Genomic DNA, 22,918 nt, shown 5'->3' with positions numbered 1-22,918 from the left:
GCTGCACGATGAAAGCTCACGTTGTGCCATTCTACAACATACCGGTTTCTTTGGTCTGCATCATTCATACACTCTGATGGTATGAGAATGTTGTGGAGTCTACAAACTGTATATTCTATTCCCCTAACCTACCCCATTCCCTAACCCTAACCATCACAGAAACCCTTCTACTACTTCACATTTTCAAGAAACATCATTCCGTTTGATTTATAAGCTTGTTTCCTCATGGGGACATCAAAATGTCCCAACAAGGTCACAAAAACACTGGTATTAAATTTTACATGGTGTGGGTGGATATTGATTAGCTGTTTGTGTGTAAAGATGTTGATAATGTCTGTCAAGGACAGCATTGAGTGGAAATTCCAACAGTGCAATTATTACCAATGTCAGGATTACGTATAAACTTTGAATGTGTTTATTATTAGCATTTAACATCTTTTTCTCACTGCACAAGGATATCCTAACAGAGACTGATAATGTGAAGCTTAAGTAAACATTGGCTTAATCTGTCAAGATTTTGTCCTTTTCAGTAAATATTTTTTGCTATCAGTAAAATTTCTTGTTTTCAGAATTATATTATGTCAGCCATTCAAGTGTTACAAGGTGAATACTGTTTTATTAACACATAATTAACTGTATTATTATTTACACATTAAAATATATTGCATATATTAACTGTTAAATAACTGAAATGTAGTAGCTTTACAGTATAAAACAGAAACTGTATGGTACTCCAAACATAAGCTAATTTACAATTCTGATTCTATTTAAGTTCTCTGTGTCCGTAGGATTCCTTTATTAAGGAATATGCTTTCAAGAAAGTCAAAAATTGTTATAATTTGATTAAAAAAACATTTATTTGTTGCTATATTCCATCCAGATATAATATGCTTTTCAAATGGAACTGGTTCTTAAAAACAGTCAGTTCCCATTGCTGTGCTTCTGTGCAAAATGGGACATATTGCTTTGGGACATAATTTATAATCCAAAACCAGGTTTAAAAAAATACATCCAAGCCCATTATTTGCCAAAACATAAGCAAACATGGTACAGAATTCATGAAATCCATCATCTGTAGTGGTGAGTTACTAGTGAATGACAGCGTAGTGATTGATCAGATCAATGTGTTCCTTTCACATGAATCACCAAATCTGCAAAAACAAAAGAACAGATTAAGTTTTATTAGTGCTTTTCTTATATAAAGAGAATATAGAAAAATAACAAAAATTACTGGGAGGATTTCACAATTGTCAGAATGCTACTTGGATATTAAACACACCCTTGTTGATAGTAATGTTATTGGCCGATCACACAGAACAGTGTGGTGCGGTTAACCTTTAAAAGCACACCACACTACCTTTATTTGATTGACTTTATCAATATTTATCGATATTGCAACCACTGAATTAGCTCTCCTGTCAGTCAAGGATTAAAGCATAAATGCTCTTGAAAACTTTGGTTTGCTGTTAACAGTCATATAAGCAGAACATTAAAAAAGAGGGCACTTGCTCTGACCTTGATCTAGAGTGAGAGGTGTACAAAAATACACAGAAGAAAGAGTAGTCAGTTTTTTTGGACTTGAAGGTCGGGGACTATTGGTAGACCCCGTAACATTACATTTAATCAACTGAAAGATCTAAAATATTTTCTAAAATATACGAAAATGTGTTTGTCTGAAAAACAATGGACATATGCAACTCGGACAGCTTGGGGGTGAGTAAATCATGGGTTTAATATCGTTTTTGGCCGAACTAACGTTATCCCTCACACTGCTTCACAATGCTGCTATGTGTTTCATTGTGTTTGAAGTAATACGAGTGATGTATCCTCGAATATTAACATTTAATGTGTACTATAAATACAATTAAATGTGAATTTATTGTGTTTCTGTTATGTTTCACTGTTACAAATAACCGCGTTGGCGATATTTTTTGTGATTTTAATATAATAAAAGTGTAGGAAAGATGTTTTTAGCAGATTGATATACATTTATATAGCCATATTTTTACTACAAAAATAAAAGATAAACTGTGTTGCTGTAGTTGTTATAGATAACCACAGTTATCTTTGGGTCACCATTAACTGTTTATCTTTATTAACTGATTTACTGTATTTCCATCACTCCCTAGTAAAAAAACGCTTAGGTTACTCACGTAACCCCAGTTCCCTGAAATAACGGGAACGAAGCATTGCGTCAGTTAGCTGACGCTATGGGGGAAACTCCTGTTTACTCCGTGACTGAAGCCTATTGGTTAACGTCTGTACAAAGTACAGACCAATGACGTTTGAATCCGCGCGCGGGATGCACACGTCCTTATATAAGCGCGGTTCAAGCGTCAGGAGCTCATTATTATTCGACTGAAGCGTGCAGCCGAATACCCTCGCTGCGTAGACGTTTGTAGCACGGCAAGTGACGCAATGCTTCGTTCCCGTTATTTCAGGGAACCGGGGTTACGTGAGTAACCTAAGCGTTCCCTTTCAATACGGTTCACTTCGCATTGCGTCAGTTAGCTGACGCTATGGGGGAACGTAATCCCATCACGCCGTGCATACACAACGTACAGAAGTGCCTTACCGGAGAGACATTGCGTGTGGCCCTATACCCGGCATATTCACAGCTTAAAAGCAATGTGTAAGCACCATATAAAATGTTGACGCGCACACGGTGGGGTTTTAAACGCACCGGGGGCACATAACATAGCACAAGACGGCGAGATACCGAGTGCGCCGCGGGTGTGCGAGATAGGTAAATTCAGAGTCACGTTGGTGAGCTCGCTGAGCGCACCGTAGTGTACACATAAAATGCATGAGCGTGCATGATTGAGCCGAGAGAACCTGCGCTCGTAGGGCAGGGACGTCTAAGCTGTACAATCTGACAACGTAGATGGCAAAGACCAGCCGGCCGTGTAGCAGATATCAAATATAGATACCCCTGTAGACCAAGCCCATGAAAAAGCCAAACTCTCACAGAGTGGGATCTATATAGGACATAGCTCATAGAGGGGCGTGAGCCAGTGCGATGGTTTCAACGATCCATCTAAATAACCACTGTAAGCAACACACATACATAGTGAGTGATCTGCGAAGCTCACGAACGGCCGATCTGACTATAATATGCGGCAGAACGGTTCGTAGCGTGGGATTATACAGATACCACAATAGTGTGAACCCAGGTGCGCCCTCGAGCGCATCGGGATGCATATAGGTAGTATTATAGTGCACAGATCGGTGAGCTGTCCAAGCGCGCCGTAAATGTGTATTGACTATAAATTGCACGGGCAAAGGTGAACACTTGAATACATCGTGAATGCATATAGATGAATCAGAGTGTTATAATGCACAGGCCGGCAAGATTCTCAAACAATAATAAGTTGTGCGCACACGGGTGAACCCTTCAGTGCACCGTGAATGCGTATAGATAAATCAATGCACAGAACGCGCCGTGAATGTGTACAGATATGATTGATGAACGTACGGTGGGCACTGAACGCACCGTGAACGTACACAGATGAACAACAATGTATGTATGTGTCACAGCCGTGTATACAGATGAGCTTTTCCGAGCGCATCTTTAGTGTATACCGAAATGTTATAGCGTGCATATGTGAGCTTCTTTACGCACATTGGACGCATATAATTAAAACCCATATCGTGCATACAGGTGAGCTTACGCGGCGCACCTTTAATGCAACAAACCTCAGTAGTGCGCGAAGCAGGGATGTCGAAGCTGTAAACTGACAACCTGGACGGCGGGGACCAATGAGAAACTTCTAAGACCATGCCCGAGGATCTAATCCATACATGGAGTAGACTTAATTGTCACGGGAGGTGATAACGTCAACGATTCATAAATAACCTGTATTGACAGGTGCGCTAGTGAGTGATCTGTGACGCCGATGAACAGCTGATCGTCTGATGTACGTCAGACGTATCTGTCATACAGTACCTTGGACAGTTCCAGAGCGCTGCGCCTCGGGCACCGTCCGCATCTGAGAAATGACAGACTTATGAATAAAGTGAATGGTCGGTCATAAAAGCGTGGTTCGCTGTTATCACCGCCACATATATATACGCAGGGGTAGAAAGCCGCCGTGCACGAGCCTCTGTAGTGAGGAGAAAGCTGTTCCACCTAAAATTCGCGGGGGGAACACTCTCGCTGTCACTAGACAGAATAGATCAGACTTTGCATAAGGACGCCTTGCGAAAGGGGTCCTAGCAGCTCGTGTCAACGTGTTATAAGGCACGTAATGTAGGTCGTGTCCCACGGATGCAATCCCCGCACGCCCATCGTAATGGGTTAATATGTCTGCATCTTGGTAGTTTAAGCACGAGATGCGTATCACTCTGATTGAACATAGCTTATAAAGCGATGCAATGAGTTTATAAAGGAGATGACTCGCCAGCTTGTACAGGGGGCGAGATCTCAGTCTGGTTCGGTAAATAATGAAACCACCGTAGTTTGCCCGACCGCATTATCACAATAACATGGTCGAGAGTGCTGCAGTGCTAAAATCATCCCCTTAATGGACCGTATGTACAGAACAAGGTGATTGATATGAGACAAACGGGCGTTCCACGTGCCGAAGGCTGATTGCCGTCGTAAAGCGTGTTCAACCCACAGCAGATGCTGGCGATCTCGTAATGGTAGCACTTCATGCAGCTGTGTGTAACTTAAGCATGAGCTTCCCGGCCGTCAGCTCGGGGCGGGACCTTTGCTTAGTCAAACTGAAGTGGACTTATGAACAGAATGCCACGATATTCAGCTTTCTGAGGCTCGTTAGGGGGGTACGTGAGCCCGTCTTAAACGAGATGCCGCGCGTCTGTCTGTGTGCGCGCTTTGAGCTTTGAAACTTATTGTGGCGGGTAGCAAGCTCACTTCAGGTTGATATTACCATTAATATCTACGAGTATTGTAGCGGAGCGGAGGTGTGAGCGTCTTCGGATCTGCTGATATAAATCAGCTGTATGGCCGAAAAACGTCATAAACCGCTTGGCTGTAAGCCTTTGAGTAGCCGTCCGAAGAAACTGAGGTGGACTGCGAGCGAATTTGGCAGAAAGGTGTTAGAGACACCGTACAGCCGTGGGGTGTCAATACACAGTAAATGGCCAAACCGGGGGTTTTTCGGCAAGCGTCGATAGAATTATTGACAGCGGGCCGTGTGTGCGTATTACTGATTGCTTGTCAGTAAGGCGAGGAAGTGTTTAGAGACACCGTACAACCGTGGGGTGTCAATACACAGTATAGTAAGCACGGAAATTACTCTTTTTAGAGGAATTCAATACCGTTCGCCACTATAGTGAGGTCGCATAACCAACAGTATTACACAGTATGTTTTGGATAAACAGCACACAGAAAACATTTCAGGGCAGTCCAGGCGAGGCGCAACTTAACCCCTCTTCCCCCAGACAGTTCTATGTCGATGCAGCTGTGCTGCGAAGACCAGAGCTCGGCCGTTCAGGTGCACGAGCCTCAGTAGTGACGGTGACCCGAACGGCTCACGGAGCAGAGCAGTATGTCTAGGTGGTTTAATGTCAGACTGAACCCATCGCAGAGAGGAAGTCTGCCGTGAGGCCCGCGGTTTTGCCGTTTATTAAAAAAGGGCAGAAAAACCGGGTAAATAAGAATGTACCAATATTCAGCGCACTGATATAGGACGGGACTGAATAAATCGAGGTATTCGGGCCTCAGTATGTTAAACAAATTCGTTCTGCCTCTGATTCCGTCTAAACCAGAGAGAAATGATCGGGCAGACTAGTAGTGTCTATTAAGATTATGTCCAAACCGAAGAAAGGAGGCTAACAATCCCACCTAGAACCATTTAGTTGACAAATACGAGGCATTCCGACACCGTAGCAACATTCCATGCCCCTCATTTAACAAATCAGGAATGTTCAAGAATCTTTGTTGGAACGGAGTGGGAGAAAGCAAGCCACATAAAACCAAAGAGAGTTAAAACGCAGCATAGGAATCATTTGAAGGCACAATCTTCCCTGACACAACAAAACCGCTGCAGGGCTTTTGTCGACGGCGAGGTAAGGCTTCTTCTTCTTCGGAGCAGCGAGAGGTTCGCGCTGAAGGAGAAATTAATGAGCTCCTGACGCTTGAACCGCGCTTATATAAGGATGTGTGCATCCCGCGCGCGGGTTCAAACGTCATTGGTCTGTACTTTGTACAGACGTTAACCAATAGGCTTCAGTCACGGAATAAACAGGAGTTTCCCCCATAGCGTCAGCTAACTGACGCAATGCGAAGTGAACCGTATTGAAAGGGAAACGTTATAAACATAGTAAGTGTAGTAATCAATTCACATTACAAGCTAATATTTACCTAAAATAGCTGAAAACCTATGCAAACAAATTGACAGTTTGGAACTGTAGAACGTTACATGAATCACGTGACCCCGCGGCGGCGAGATTAAAGCGTTTCGTAACTCTCTTATTATACGACTCTGCACCCACCCCCAGGTCTGACAGTTCTTTGCCAATCCCCAATGCTAATCGATCTCCTTTTAGGAATCAAAAGAAACCCGTATTTTTCAGTTTTCACCAGCATGTGGGGTTTTGATTCCTACCCTTGCAGTTCATTTGTTAAAATGCAATTTAGGCACATCTACTATAGCCTACTGTACATACGCTGTAAGTTATTTCAAATGAATGTTTATAACTTATAAAAATAAGTGGATATTGCGTAACTTAATTTGACATATGTTGATATAACCAGGGCTCTCAAGTCCCACGCATTCGCAGTGAGACACGCATTTCTGTCAGTTCACACGCTCACATGCCAAACCTTCTATTTCTTTTCCATTTGCAATATAACCAGACTCGCGTTCTTTGCTCTCGCGGTACTCTGATGTCATACACCGATCAGTTAGGGACGCACCATATAAAGTCGAACACACAAAGCGTCAAGGTATGGAGGAAATGCAGACCTGCCCAGATCCCACGTACGCAGATACCCTCAGAAAATTATTTAAGTGATATTTACAAAGCCACTGAATATTTTTTACAGTTATGAATTACGGCCGAAAGGATTAAAACATAACACTGACTGCCTATATGCGCAAGAAAGGTATTATTAAAGGTATTATTAATATAAATATAAAACTAAATAAAGATACCATATGGCGACTGTGGAGTATGAAAGCATGTTTTCTAGTTCGCTTCGCGTGGGTTTAAATGCCATTTTTCTTTATTGGTGGTGGTTGAGAAGAATTCCTCTTTCCATATGTAAAGCATTTTAGCACAATATAAATGTATCATATTGTTATTCTTAATATATAAGAATACTAATATATTTTTATACCACATTAATCTCTTTAAAATATTGATACTTATAGAAAAACTGACATAAACATTATGAACAAACAATGAAACACAAATAATTAAGATATTAATTGTAAATAGAGTTATGTGTATTAAGCTCACACAAAATTCTCTGTTGCACTTAGTATAAATGCACATTGCACGTACAGTCATCTTAATAGTTGTATGCGCTGTTACAGTATGCTGGCAAGGGGTTGATGTTTGTTTGTTTGTTTGTTTGTTTATTAAGATCCCCATTAGCTGCTGCAAAGGCAGCAGCTATTCTTCCTGGTGTCACTTTGCTGTTTTAATAGCAAAGTTAAATACCCTGCAAGTAAGCCGACGATGGCCCTTTATGGGCCCACTTAGGGCTAGTCTAAGGGCCCCGCGCAGGTTTGCTCATTAGCAAAAGCCCTCATACAGAAAAATCACCAGAGTTAAATGAACACTGCTGGGGCCCGTTTCAGAAAGGTGGTTAAGTGAAAACTCTGAGTTTGTTAACCCTGAAATAAGGGAAACTCTGAGTTTTCCGTTTCAAAAAGGGAGGTAGGTTAAACCTGAGACAGCGGGGTAAGTCAAGCCTGTTTCAGAAGGAGAGGTAACTTATACTCAGAGTCTGTTTCCGGAATAACATACTCTCTAAACCTAACCTGGTCGGGAGCAGGTTTTATCCTGTTAACTCTGAGTTTCTTGTGGTCTCCTCCCCATTTTTAAAGGAGTAGCGGTGTTTTATCTTGTTAGTTGCTTTAGTACATTCATTCATTGTGCACATTTTTATCATGTACACTGTAAAATATTTTTTAGCTGTCTTTAAGTTATAATTAAATTGCCAGTGCAAACCATTTTAACTTTTACAACTTTATATTTTTATATATTACACTAAACTTTCAACTAAAAAAATTTAAAAAAGTATATTGAAATGACTTGTAAAGCTAATATGATATACTTAGGTGCATAGATCGACTTAGTGACTAAAATGTCATGTACTTTTATAGAGAATTCTGTAGATGATGATGTTGCATTCATTTGTAGGAAGTTAAATTTATGTCGCAAGTGGATTTTGAGACCCAGAGTGGTTTTTTATCATATCCACTTACATTTATGTGAGCAAAATTATTATTTTTTGCAGTCATTTTAGATATCTAAATATCCTTATATGACTAATATCAGTCTTTGTGGTGCTCTTACATCTAAACAGTTGTCTTGGCATTTCTTATGTATCTACTTGTCATTATCGCTGCTCTAGTGGGTAGTACTGTGTGCAGTGGTTAGGGCAGACGTACTGTCGGCGATCGGAGTTCGAATCCCGGCTCGGTGAATTTCTGTTTTATTCACGACAAACATTTGTAAAGTTCGTAGCCTTTAATGACAAAGTATTATGCTTAATTTCATTTTTAGCTGAGCTGCTGTCATATTTTTGTCCATGGGATTGCATCTGCATGTAAATGAATATAATAACGTACAGTCCTCAGTTTATTTACTTCGGATATTTTAACTGTGATGAAAAATAAATGTACGCATTTACTAGAGTAGCAATTTACAAAAACAACTATTTTCTTTAAAATATATGCTCGTAGTTGCATTACACTTGCAGTAACACCTTCAATTTTAGTAGTAAAAATGATTAAGACCTCTTTGTCACGTGCTGTTGCCATGGTAAATCGTAATATCTGAGCTCCATTGATGATGGCTTTTCATTGTGGCTGTGCACGCGCTTAACTCAGAGTCAACCTACTCAGAGTCGATTGAACTAACTCAGATCAGCTGTTCTGTAGCCGAAAACTCAGAGTTTCCTGTCTCGGAGTAAGTCAACTCAGAGTTCAAGTTTAAACTCTGAGTTGGTTGAACCTCCTTATTGAAACGGGCCCCAGGATGTATATATTGTCCCAATCTTACAGAGTGTTAAAAAGTAACAATGAAGCAGAATTAAAAGCTCTGTTATCCTCTTTGTCAACATCTCTGTCTGATACCTAAAATTGCATTTCACATCTTACTTGTAGAGTCATTGGCTGTTTCATTTAAAGTCACCATTATTGTGATCAGTGGTTGTTTTAGTTGTACTTTGACTCTTGACCGTTGGCTTGTAAGTGTTTTCTGGCTGCTATATCTAAGTGTGTTTAAAACACATGTTATAACAAAGAAAAGGCAATTGTCTAATTGAATATTGATGGTTGATACATAAACATTGTCAAACATAATCATTTAATGAAAAGATTCATTAATATAGTTTTCCCCCCTCATCAGAAGCATCCTTTTCTGTTAATAATGAAATACTACAGTGTAAGGTCCAGAACTCTCATAGCAGTTTGTCATTCTGAAGGAGGATTTGATAGTTTGCACATAAACATTAACCACTGCATAATGTAGATGCACAGACACCAAGAATCAGAGCATGAATCTCAACAATGGCGACAAAGAAAATAGTTAAAAAAAGGTCATTATTTATTCATGCTGCGGTGCATTCTGGGAGTCCTGGATGAGATTTGTAATTTGTTGATACCCAGAATGCATTGCAGCATGAAGCTTTTCATTTTATTGTCACCATCCTTGTGATTCATACTCTGATTCTTGATATTTGTGTGTCTACTTTAGAAACCGGTTAATTTTGAGTGTCAGTGATTCAAAATTCTTCAGAAAGACAAACTGCTATGATAGAGCTGGATCTCATCCTGTAGTATCACATTATTGTCAGAGAAAGATGCTTCTGATAAGTGTGCAAACAATAAATTAATACATACGTTTTCATATGATGATGTTTAGACTTTATTTACTGAACTGACCACCACCAAACGGTTGCACTCTGCCATAACAAATCAAACACTGATCACAATAGTGGTGACTTTAAATGAAACAAAATCTCAACCTTAAGTAAGAAAATGACTCTACAAGTAAGATGTAAAATGCAATTTTAGATTTCAGACAGAGATGGTGAGAGAGAGGTTATGCACCACCTGGTGGATATTCTGTGAAGTGAAACACATTAAGGGAAAAGGGAAAGTTAGCCCCCCCCCGCGAGACTCCGAGAGACGAATTGCAGAAAGTCGTAGGACAAAACACATTTTTAGGCCACATCTGTAACTGAATCTATACTGGGTTATTTCAACCCAAAATGCTGGGATGTTTTAATACACTGATTTGTCAAAACTAAACATTTTCTGTTTATATGACTGGGCTTGACCTCATCCTGTTTTTTGGGGATGTTTTTTCTTTCAATCACTTAAAGACATCATTGCTAATATTAAACCATCTTGTCTCAGTTGTATTACTAAAATTTTTCAATCTGGTTTTAAATCTGCTCACAGTACTAACATGGCCCTTCTTAGAGTGTTAAACAATATCCTTTTACAGTAGCTAGTCAAGTCAAGTCTGTCACACAATGGAACAGGATGCAGGCAGCAGGTAAGATTAATGTAGTTTACTGAATGAAGATATCATAGGAATAGCCAATGGGGAGTAATGGAAACAGTTCATCAGAATGAAACTTAAATGGAAAGTAACAGAGTCTTTGTTTGCAGGTGGTGGAGGATGATATGGCAAAGAGAAATCGAGAATAATGACGACAGGATGAAGATGGCAGTTAAGTCTAAAGGTAAGTATCACAGGTATAATAAAGGGAGTGAGATAATGGGGCACAGGTGAAGAGGATTAATACTCCGGTGAAAGTGAACTAGGGGGAGGGGTGAATGATGAGGATGATGGTGCTGGTAATGTAGTCCTGACAGTACCCCCTGCTCCTGAGATGGCTCTTGACAGCGGTAGAGAGGGATGAGCACAGCGGCGAGGTCAACCTCAAGGCCTAGGGGCGGGGCGATCCCAGTCCACCAAGTATTCCAGTCGAGGACCTCGCCGCTGGGAATCCATGATGGTATGAACTCGATAGATGGGCTCCTCTTCTAGCGGAATGGGAGGAGAAGGAACATCTGTTGTGTCTGGGTCTGTGAAAGGAAAAGGAACAGTGTCAGAATAAAGCTTGAGGAGTGATATGTGAAAGGTAGGTGAGATCCGGTAGTGAGGAGTTAGGATGAGCCAGTAAGTGACTGCGTTCAGCTGCCTCTGAACTGTGAAGGGGCAGATGTAACAGGGACTCAGCTTACGGAGGGCTTGCGGAGGTGGATGTCCCTGGTCAATAGCCATGCCTTCTGTCCAGGTTGATACTGAGGAGGGTCAGAACAAAGACAGCTAGCTTGATCTCCACGCCTCTGCACAGCCTGTTGGAGGTGCACGTAGGCTGAGTCCTAAACCCTCTCGCTCTGATGGAACCAGTAATCAACTACTGGAACCGCCAAGGATTCGCCAGACTAGGGGAAGAGAGAAGGTTGATAACCCAGAATATATTGAAAGGGAAAGAGTCCAGTGGTGAATTGAGGAAGGGAATTTTGAGTGTATTCAGCCCAAGGGAGATAGCAGTTCCAGCTGTCCTGGTACTGGTGGCAGTAAGTAAGCAGGTAACGCCTGGTCTCCTGGATCTTACGCTCAGTCTGGCCATTGGTTTGAAGATGCTATTCTGACAATAAACTGACTGTTACTGTAGGAGTTGGAAGAATTATCGCCACACAATGTCCTGTGGAATGCTGAAACACGTTGTTGAATAGAGCTTCTGCGGTCTCGAAGGCTGTGGGTACTTTGGTAGAGGGATTTGCAGCCTTTGGAGAAACATTCCATTACTAAAAGGATGCAAGTATGGTTATCGGATTTGGGGAGATCAGTCATGAAATCGACACCCAAATGGGACCACGGATGCTGAGGTATCGGAAGTGGTACAAGTTTACCCATGGGGAGCTTCCTATGAGTGTTGGTTATGGCACAGATTGAGCAACCTTGGATGAAGCTAGAGACATCTTGTGTGAGAGAGTGCCACCAGTACCTATGACTAAGGAGCAAGAGGGTGCGTCTGCTACCTGGATGTCCAGAGCCCAAAGCGGTATGAGCGGAGTTCAGGAGTTCGTTGCAATACTGTTCGGGGATGAAAATAAGACCTTCTGGGGTTTCCGTCAGAGGGATGTAGGAGATTTGTTTGATTTATCTGTTCATCTATATCCCAGATGATTGGGCTGACAAACACGGCTGGAGGAGGATGTAATTGGGAAGGTGATCCTCTGACGGAGAGTTATGATAGCGAGAGAGGGTATCAGCTTGGAGATTCTTAGTACCAGGGCAGTAAGTTACCACAAAATTGAAGCGGTTGAAGAAGAGGACCCAACGGGTCTGGCAAGGGTTCAATCTATTGGGTTCTCTCAGGTATTCCAAGTTACGATGATCAGTGATTACTTTGAATTCATGATGAGCACCCTCCAGCCAGGGCCTCCATTCTTCGAGGTTGTATGCACTGCAAAGGTCCAGTTTTAAGAAGATACGGGCTCCACGTAGCTGGGACCAGAGGAAGTGGATAGCTAAACTTAATGGTTTGGGAGTTGAGATGGCGATAATCAATACAGGGTCTCAAGCCTCTGTCATTCTTGGCTATGAAGAAAAAACTAGAAGCAGCAGGGGAAGTAGATGGTCGGATGAACTGCTGTTGAAGAGCTTCCCATACATACTCCTCCATGGCCCTTTGCTCCGGGATAGACAGAGGGTAGATTCGGCCTTTAGGCAGGGTGGCTCCAGGTAGCAGATCAATGGCACAGTCCCATGGCCGGTAAGGTTGTAATGTAGTTACCAGTTGTTTACTGAAGAGATCCTGGAATGCCTTGTATTCGCAGGGAATTTCCACAAGATGATGAACAGGAAGGCTTTCAACGATAGTGGAACAGACAGGGTAACTCACGGCCTTGGATGGTTTGGACTCTCAGATCCTCCTGACAAGGATGTTTATGGATGTTCAATTTCTGTAAGAGTTGCGTCTAGATGAAGTTGCCCGCGGATCCGGAGTCGATGAGGGCTGTTTGTGCTGAGACACAAACAGAGGGGGTTAACAAATAGACCTTAGTTCGATTTAACATTTCAATTTTAGACTGAATTTGGACAGAACTTACCGCCGGGCGCAGAGGTCAAATGGGGCACTCACAGAGATGTGTTGGATGCAACGAGATCATTCAGAGGCTGACAGATGGGTCAAATCGATCGGCATGGGTTTGGGGGCAGGGGCGTGTCTCGAGGGGGGGGGCATGGAGTGGCACCCCCCCCCCCCTTGGAATATGATTGGCCCCCCCTGGTGCCCCCCCTCCAATCTCATTGGGCCAGCTAGATTTACTGTCAACCTGAAAATGCCCACCGCACCATTGGACCAGAGAGATGTCAATCACTGTTTGATTTGAGACTCGCGCGAACGCGAAGACGAAGCGAGCACAGTAGTTGCGCGTTTTTAAAACAAGAGGAAAGAGACACCATGACACCCACAACACCATTGGACCAGTTGTCAGACACCCACCACACCATTGGACCAGTTGTCAATAACTGTTTGATTTGAGATTCACACGAACGCGAAGACAAAGCAAGCACAGTAGTTGCGCGTTTTTAAAACAGGAGGAAAGAGACACCATGACACCCACCATACCATCGGACCAGTTGTCAATCACTGTTTGATTTGAGATTCGCGCGAACACGAAGACAAAGCAAGCACAGTAGTTGCGCGTTTTTAAAACAAGAGGAAAGAGACACCATGACACCCACAACACCATTGGACCAGTTGTCAGACACCCACCACACCATTGGACCAGTTGTCAATCACTGTTTGATTTGAGATTCGCTCAAACGCGAAGACGAAGCGAGCACAGTAGTTGCGCATTTTTAAAACAGGAGGAAAGAGACACCACGACACCCACCGCACAATTGGACCAGTTGTCAATCACTGTTTGATTTGAGGCTCGTGCAAACGAGAAGAAGAAGGGCGCCCCGCCACAGACTCAACACTGGCACAAATCAAATAGATTTTCCATGATTACCATTTACATTTTATTTTACTATTTAAAACGGCTTCATGTGCTCTCTCTCGTGCGCGTGCACACTTTCTCTAAAAGTTGGCGGTGTTTTCCACCTGGGTTCCTCCGTTGTCTTTTCACGTAAAAGTTAACAGTCAACAGATGTTACTGACAGAGAAGACGGTTGATCGAGTGTTATGACTTAACGAAAGGTTAGTGTTTTCCCACACACATGTCACAGGTTGGAGAAGCGGACCGCCCCTATCGCGGGTCACGCTCCTCCTAGTTCCACCCCGAGGAGGTCCCAAAACCACCCCAATGACCAGACACACAGGGGTGAGTAACATTTAAAATGAAGCTTTATTAAAGATTAAAATAGGAAGAGAATTAAATAGTTAAAAAAACTGGAGAACATTCCCCTTCCTGAGGGTCTTTGTCCCACACTCCACCATTTCCCACAGCTGGCTCTCTTCATGGCTCCGCAGCCTCGAATGGCTTCTATCAGGGACATACACAGCACAACACTGCAAGCTGTAAAGTGCACTCACACAAATGAAGACGAGTCTCACCCACGACACTGCACACCCACTCAGTGGATTATGGACGAAGCCAAACGGGGCCCGGGCCCACCGTGTGGTGGTTAGGACAGTATTTCAGGATGGAGGGGATGAGATGAAACGTAGGGAACGTGGGACTTGCCCCTGCGATGGTTCAGATACACTACCGGCTCGCCCACACTTCTCTCTCTCCTGTGGGGCCGTAGTGCAATGGAGCTGCTCACAACACAGTAACAGGTAACACTCCAATATTCTCAATACACAACATAAGCTGTAATGTTACTCACGTATCACTCCTATTCCCAAGGTGGATTTCCCGGCTCGCCCACGCTTCCTCTCTCTCTCACCAGTGGGGCCGTGATTTCGACGGAGCTGCTCGCAACACAATTACAAGTAACACTTCAATATTCACAGTCCACCATGTAAGCTGAAACATCACTCACGTGTCACTTCTATTTCCTAGGACGGATTCCCGGCTCGCCCACGCTTCCCTTCTCTCACCAGTGGGGCCGTAATGCGACGGAGCTGCTCATAATATAGTCGCAGATAACACTTCACCATCCATAATGCACAATGTAAGCTGTAATGTTACTCACGTGTCACTTCTATCTCCAGGATGGATTCCCGGCTCGCCCACGCTTCCTCTCTCTCACCAGTGGGGCCGTAATGCAACGGAGCTGCTCACAATACAGTAATGCACAACGTAAGCTGTAATGTTACTCACGTGCCACTTCTACCTCCAGGATGGATTCCCCGCTCGCCCACGCTTCCTTTCTCTCACCAGTGGGGCCGCAATGCAACAGAGCTACTCACAATACAATAACAGGTAACACTTTGCTTAGTCTTCCCCATAAGCAGAATTAAATCCCACTCACACTTAGTGTGGTTTTCGACGGTCCGTATATCATACCGCGATCGTCCTCGATGTAGTCGTCTTAGCCTCTCACTTAGCGAATCTTATTCACTCCGGGTATCCAACTCCAACCCCTTTGGAGTAGGTGCCGTGTAACGGCCTCACAATGCAGCACAGCAGCACAGATAACCACCCCGCAGCCCGGTGTCTCTGCAGACAAACTGCTTCTCTTCCAGTGGGGCTTCGCTTTAAAATAACCCACAACTCCTTCCTTCAGCTTTTCTTGGGCCCGCACTCTTTCCGTCCACTATAAGTGATCCCCCGATCAACGGTGCCCCCAGCGCTTCCCAGGAAACGGGTGTTTTGTGGTCCGCCTTAGGCGGAGCGAAGCTCGCCCACGCTGCTCTCTTCCTCACTTCTGCCCTCCTCCTGTGTTTTTCTGGGCCTATTTATGTGTCCCTTCTGCCTGCATCCTCCAATCACGAATTTCCACACACCTGTTGCTCCTGAAGCCCTGATTTTGTTGCCCCAGCAACCAGGAAGTGAAAGGGTGTTTTTAGAAATGCGGTCCGGGCGGAAACCATCTTCAGGCGGAACCAAACTCCGCCGCCCCTGGCTTCGCCCTATATAGTCACCTGGTGACACACACACACACCAGTTCTCTGTGCACGAGCTCTCTCTCTCCCTCCCTATGGTGCGGTATGCGCGCGCACGTTTAACAGTATTCTCTGATATTTTTGAATTTGCGCTGAATTGTCTGCGCTATATGCGATCTACAATAAAACTATCACTCACATTTAAAATTAAAAGCGCTCATAAACACAATCAGATGAGAAGAGCAACCCTGCATGAGACACACAGGTAATCCGAAATCACCTCGTATCAGCTCTTCAATGTAAATTGTATCAGACAATGTAGCATTTAAATTAGGATTTTAGTAGTATAAAGTAACAGCTGGTTGGATTAAGCACGAGGTGTTATTGGGTCGTGTTTAGTCACTAGCTTAAACTCTTTCTTGTTGTCTAACAACAGAACAGATAATATGTAAAAAAATAGCATTCAGTTGTGTTAAAATACAATATAGGCTAATAAACAATGAAAGTCAGATCAGACAGAGTAGAAAAACACATTTTTAAGTAGGCTAATATTTTCCCCAAATCCTGATATGTCAGAATGTTAACTAATACCAGCTACACGCAATGTAGATAGCCTACTTAAAGGAACAGTTCACTTAATTTAAATGGTCATATAGAAAACATTTGTAAATAATCGACATATAAAGCAGGTGACAAAACATCTAATAAACGATCATTTTCAACATGAAACATACAAAAGTGGCAATTAAATCTTCAATCGTGAGTGATGTTTGAATGTTATGAGTGTGTGTGTGTGTATCAATGTTAGGAATGAGGGTGGATACAACGAAGTAGCGTACGGGTACTAACCAAAGTTTACGGAAGTGGAGGTCCTCGGAGTGAGGTGTAGCAGCTCTCTGTCCTCATAACAGACGGGAAACAATCCAGTTGTCCGTAGCGTATCTCAAGTATCGACTGGGATAAATGCTCACACGATCCAAAGCTCCGTGTTGCACTCGTCAATAAACTCAAAAACCATCATTCGAACAACATCCGTCTTCTAACGGCAGGCCCACACTCTCACTCAGGTAAACAAAAACAATGACGCAGTACTTCCGGATGCAATGCCGTCTCTTTTATTTACTTTTCTCCTTCCGGTTCTTTCAGGTTAGCTCCACCTATTACTCCTCCCTCTCATGTGATCGATTCGCGGAGGCAAATACGAATAATAATAATAATAATAAGAAGAATGTAAAGTATAGTGGCGGAAAGTTTCTGCACTGCCACACTCTCCCCCCCTGGAAAAAAAAAAGCACCCAAGGGTGATTTAACAAAACAACAAAAATACAGGTTAGAAACCTAAAAATTCTTCAGTTTCATCAGAGGAATCTTGAAATAACTTGTGAAGGTTTTCCTGTTCCTGATACTCTAATTCTTCTGCTGTAGGGAAACACTTTTTTAAATTACAGACATGTGCTGATCGGACATCTTCCCCAGTGTCTTCCAGGACTATCTGGTAGTTGACCGGACCCAGCTGCTTCACAATACGGTAGGGTCCTTTCCATTTAGGAGCGAGTTTTGCACTATAGTTACGTTGTGCGCTGGATTGTGGGAAGTTACGCAACCATACTCGATCCTTATCTTTAAAGATTAAGTCTCTTCTGTCCTTATTGTAGTTTCTCAGTTGTCTTTTCTTCGGTTTTTTACTGTTTTCTTTTGCTTGCAGGTGTAGTTGGTGAAGATGCTGAACTACATCATAAGAAGCAGCATCGGGTGTTAAATTGTTACCGTGCAGAAGTTTGTCCAATGGGCCTTGGAGTTTTCGACCAAGCTGCAGTTCGGCTGGAGTCAGTCCGATGGTTTCCTGTACTGCAGAGTTCAAAGCAAAACGGAATTCTGTTAGGTATTGGTCCCATTTTTTGTGATTGTCTTCTACGTAAGCGGCCATCATGTTCTTGAGATTGCGGTTGATTCTTTCAGTTAGGTTGGTTTGTGGATGGTATGCAGTGGTCAGTTTTGGTGTAATGCTCCAGTTTTCACACAGCTCCTTGAATACAGCTGAGGTAAATTGGACACCTCTATCTGAGACAAGAAAATCCGGTACTCCCCATCGAGTTAGGATTTCTTTCCTGAAAATGGTGGCAACAGTGTGGGCAGTGGCATTACGCATAGGGAATAATTCGACCCAACGTGTGTAGTAATCCACGAAAACCAGTAGGTATTCATTTTGGTTTGTGCTTCGTGGTAAGGGTCCCATAATGTCCACTCCTAACATTTGATTGGGTCGGGTTGTGATGGTTTGTTGTAATTTTCCGGCTGGTTTCTGATTATCGTTCTTGAATTTTTGACAGGTTATGCAGGTTTTTACATGACGTTTTACGTCTGACCACATTCCTGGCCAGAATGCAACTTCTTGCAGTCTCTTGTAAGTTTTGAAGATTCCTCCATGGGCACTTAAAGGACTGGCATGGTAATGCTGTAAGAATGAAGTTCGGAGACTATGGGGTATGTAAACTCTGTAATGTATGTGATTATCTGTTTGTTGTGTTTTCTGATACAATTTATCATTGATAACTTCGTATCGATTTTCCAGATCCGAATTTTCTGCTATGGCTTGCAGCAGCTTTGTCACTTCAGGGTCCTTCTGTTGTTCTTCCCATAAGTCAACTTCTGACCAAGGTAGTTCTGTGTTTTGCTTGCTTGCAACAAGGTTACAACTGAGAGTGGGAGACATTCTGGATAACGCATCTGGTGCCACATTAAGTTTGCCTTTTCTGTACTCAATGATGAAATCAAATTTCTGTAGTCGTAGGACCCATCGGAGAAGACGGCTGGTGGTTTTGGTGGAACTCATTACCCACTGTAGCGCAGAATGGTCAGTCACAACTGTGAATAATCTGAGTTCTAAATAGTGTTGCCACTTTTCCAGTGCCCAAACAACGGCCAAACATTCTTTTTCCGTTGCTGTGTAATTGATTTCTGCTCCTGTTAAAGTTCGACTTGCATAGGCGATCACAACTTTGTTTCCCAGGGGTTTCCGTTGTGCGAGGATAGCACCCAAGCCAGTGTCGCTTGCGTCTGTATAGACGATAAAGGGGAGCTGAAAGTCAGGATGACCAAGAATTGGTGATGAAGTAAGGCAAGATTTTAATTGATCAAAAGCTTGTTGACATGAGGGTGTCCACTGAAACTGTTGTCCCTTTTTCTTCAGAGTGTTGAGAGGTTCAGCCAGCCTTGAGAAGTTGGGAACGAACCGATGGTACCATCCTGCCAGACCAAGGAACCTCTGAACATCTTTTAAGTTCTTAGGCACGGGGTAGGATTGGATGGCTTGAATTTTGCTAGGATCTGCTGTAATCCCTTGAACATTTACGATGTGTCCCAGAAAACTGATTTCCTCAAGACAGAATCTACTTTTCTTTAGATTGATGGTCAGTCCGGCAGTCTCAAGTTTGTGAAGAACAGCCTGAATATCATGGTAGTGTTGTGCTATGGAAGGTGAGTAAATTATGATGTCATCAATATAAACAAAGCAAAACTTTCCTTTTAACTCTCCCAGGACTATTTCCATAAGTCTCTGGAAGGTGGCAGGAGCATTTTTAAGTCCAAATGGCATAACGTTGAACTCGAAGAGTCCTGCAGGAGTGATAAATGCTGTTTTTGCTTTACTGGTGGGATCCATTGCTACTTGCCAATATCCGCTGTTTAAATCAATAGTTGAGAAGATAGCTGCTCCAGAAAGTGATTGTAAGATTTCTGTAATGTTGGGGAGTGGATATGCATCTGTTTCTGTAACTGAATTGATTTTCCTGTAATCTACACAGAATCTTAACGTGCCATCTTTCTTGGGAACCAAAACCACTGGTGAGGCCCAACTGGAGTGTGATGGATCAACAATTCCTTGACTCAACATTTCTTCGAGCTGTTCTTCCATGGCAAGTTGTTTGATAGGAGACAAACGATATGGTTTTTGCTTAATGGGTACCTGACAGGTGGTGTAAATGCAGTGCTGTAAGATATCAGTACGTCCAGGATGTAGTGTGCATACTTGAGAGTTGCTTGTAAGGATATGGTGTAAGGTCTGCTTTCCATCTGGGGGTAAATGAGCCATGTCTACTGCATTTCTGATTAACACCTCATCAGAGACTATATCAGGTTGCTGCAGGACCAGTAAGGGTGTAGGTGGAGGTACAGATGTCATCAAGTGTAAACTGGGCTTGGTTGGTTTGGTTTTCTTACGTGATGAGTCAACACAAGGTGGGATACTTGCAACTCCTGGTTGAAAAGGATATTCTTCTGTAGGCGCAATCTTGAATGAGTATTTTTGATCTATTACGTTGATTTGTAGGCCACTGAAGAAAATGAAATCTAATCCTAAGACTACAGCATACGCTAAGGCATGTGTGGAAAGGACAGCAGCAGGTATTGTGAAAGAATGATTGTGCAAATTTATACCTGTATTGATCCATCCTAGGGGTACTTCTGCTTTTCCATTTGCTAAATAGAGTGGTCCGCGAGTCCAAGGTTGAAGGTCAGGGGGTGTCTGTGACAAGCTTCTCCATAGTGACTCGTGGATGAGGGTGTAACTTGCCCCCGTGTCTACAATGGCCTTTCCTTTCCATGGGCCAATGCTAACAGGTACCATTAACTGTTGTGGTATGCAGACAGAATTTCCGGGAACTTTTTCTCTAGGTGTAAGGGGAGTGTTATGCTGATCTGTGGTTGAGTTCTTTGTAGATACTGAAGACATTGTATTATGAGAAGGTGGACCTGGCTTGTGTGGATGATAATTTCGTCTGTTCAAGTATGGCTGATGACTTGCAGATTGTGTAGGTTGGCTTGAGGAGACATAATGTGGACAGCTGCCTGGGGCATGTAGCTCTTTGCAGCGCCAACATTGTACAATAGGTGGGGTGGATGTTGTTCCTTTAACTGACGTGGTAGTGGTTTTGGGCATTGTTCGGTTATCACATTGTGTTTGTTGTTCGTGGTCTCTTTCTAGCTGGTGGCCAAGACGTACAAGTTCTTCCACAGTGCTAACATGTCCACGAAGATGACTAGCAAGGTAGGGTTTTATGTTCTTGAGTATCATCTTAACTATGTCCCTTTCCTCCAGGTCAAATTTCCATCGCTTGCAAAGTGCTCGGTAACTAAAAGCAAAGTCCCGAATCGACTCTTTTTCTCCTTGGGTTCGTTTTCGAACACGTTCAGCCAGTTCATCCTCGTAGTCTTCTGCAAGGAAAGCTGAGAGGAAAGCAGATTGAAATTCCATCCAGCTGGTAACTGTGGTTCTTGCTACCTCCCACCAGTCACGAGCAGTGCCTGAGAGAACGGTTCTGAAGGTGGCTAAGATGTCATCATCGGTGAGTGGATGCAAAGCAAGAAAGTCTTGACAGCGTGTGATGTATAATAAAGGATCTTGATCATCACTAGGTCTTCCAAAAGTGGGGAATGTAACTTTGATGTGATCGCTTTTTACAACAGTGGCAGGTATGGGAACTGGAGTAGGGATGGAAACTGGAGTGGTGACAAGAGAAGATGTGTTAGAGGAAGAAACACTTTTCACTTTCAGGTCAGCAATGTTTTTTTCCTGAATGTCGAATTTCGCCTCCATTTGTGATTGCAATTCACTCAGGTTTGTTGAAAGTTTCCCCGTAAATGAAATTAATTGATTGGTTTCTTTCAGCAAATCATCAGAAGATCTCTGGTGGTTCCTTTGGAGTGCCTGAATGTCCTGCTGAACTTCCGCCTGCAATTGTTGCACAAGGAATTGCATTTCCGATACCAAGGTATTCTCAGTCTTCTTTAGTTCTTCTGTTAACATCAGTTTTATGGCTTTAAGTGTCTGATCTGTCTCACTGTCGGCCTGTTTTTTGTGTGCAGATAAAGTGACGGACATGTGCTGCTTCATTTCCTCCATTTTACCAGCAAGTTCAGAGGTCTCCTTCTTGTGATTAGATGAACTGGATTGTAACTCCTTGGTAAGTTCAGTCACAGCCTTCTCATGCTTGGTCATAAAATCATATATGGTGTCCCAATTTCCTTGAACTTGTGATGTAAGTTGTCCAATTTCTCTTCTAGGTGTTGGAAGATCTCCTGGCAGTTCATACTGTATCCCTGATGATAAGCGTGAGGGGGGTGATGCAATAGCTGATGTCATGTCAAATGATGGCGTTGTTGAACATAATTGCATAGAGTCGTTGTGTCTCTGTTCTGCCATGGGTACTTGAGCTGGAGTGCTGCCGCCTAATGGTGGAGATGCAAACCGCACATGTGCTCTTGGTGGGGCAGAACCTCTGAAAAGTGTGGGTGTGTGACAAAAGGTGTGAACACCTGTTGGAGGAGCTTGGCGGTACACCGGTGGCCAAGGAGGAGTGGCTACATCAGGCACCTCCATGTTCACAAGGGTACTATGTTGAGCATTGGGATCTGTCATTTTAATTTGTGTAGTGTATGTTGTCAATGAAAAAAAACAAATACAAAATAAAACTAAAGTGCTATATTCTCTATGGGTATCAGTGTGATGTGTATAGAAATCAACGCTTGCCACAGTTTCACAGTTCATTCAAAAGATTTAAGCAATTGGTCTTTACAATCACCTGCAAAACCATCAATTTCAAGCAAACACAAAACACAAGGTAAGTAGTGATGAGCAAATCACACGTGATCTCACTTTAGGTAGTTTCCCACAGTTTTTTTCATTACCATTCATGAAATATATGTTTGAAAAATTAGACAAAACAACAAAACAAGTTATTTCAAGTTCAAAGA

General features: G+C 42.9%; 1 long non-coding RNA gene across 1 annotated transcript in view; it reads right to left on the bottom strand.

The window, feature by feature from the left end:
* Nucleotides 1-399: 399 nt before the first annotated feature.
* LOC141350960 (uncharacterized) overlaps nt 400-22,918 on the bottom strand; it is a 167,620-nt gene continuing 145,101 nt past the window's right edge. The window contains exon 3 of the long non-coding RNA XR_012359068.1: nt 400-1,151. This is a non-coding gene — a long non-coding RNA (uncharacterized lncRNA). The remainder of the gene's footprint in view (nt 1,152-22,918) is intronic.

Source organism: Misgurnus anguillicaudatus, chromosome 19 (genome assembly GCF_027580225.2).
Source record: "Misgurnus anguillicaudatus chromosome 19, ASM2758022v2, whole genome shotgun sequence".
NCBI lineage: Eukaryota > Metazoa > Chordata > Actinopteri > Cypriniformes > Cobitidae > Misgurnus > Misgurnus anguillicaudatus.
The sequence above is the reverse complement of the archived record's forward strand: the minus strand, read 5'-3'. Positions and strand labels throughout refer to the sequence as shown.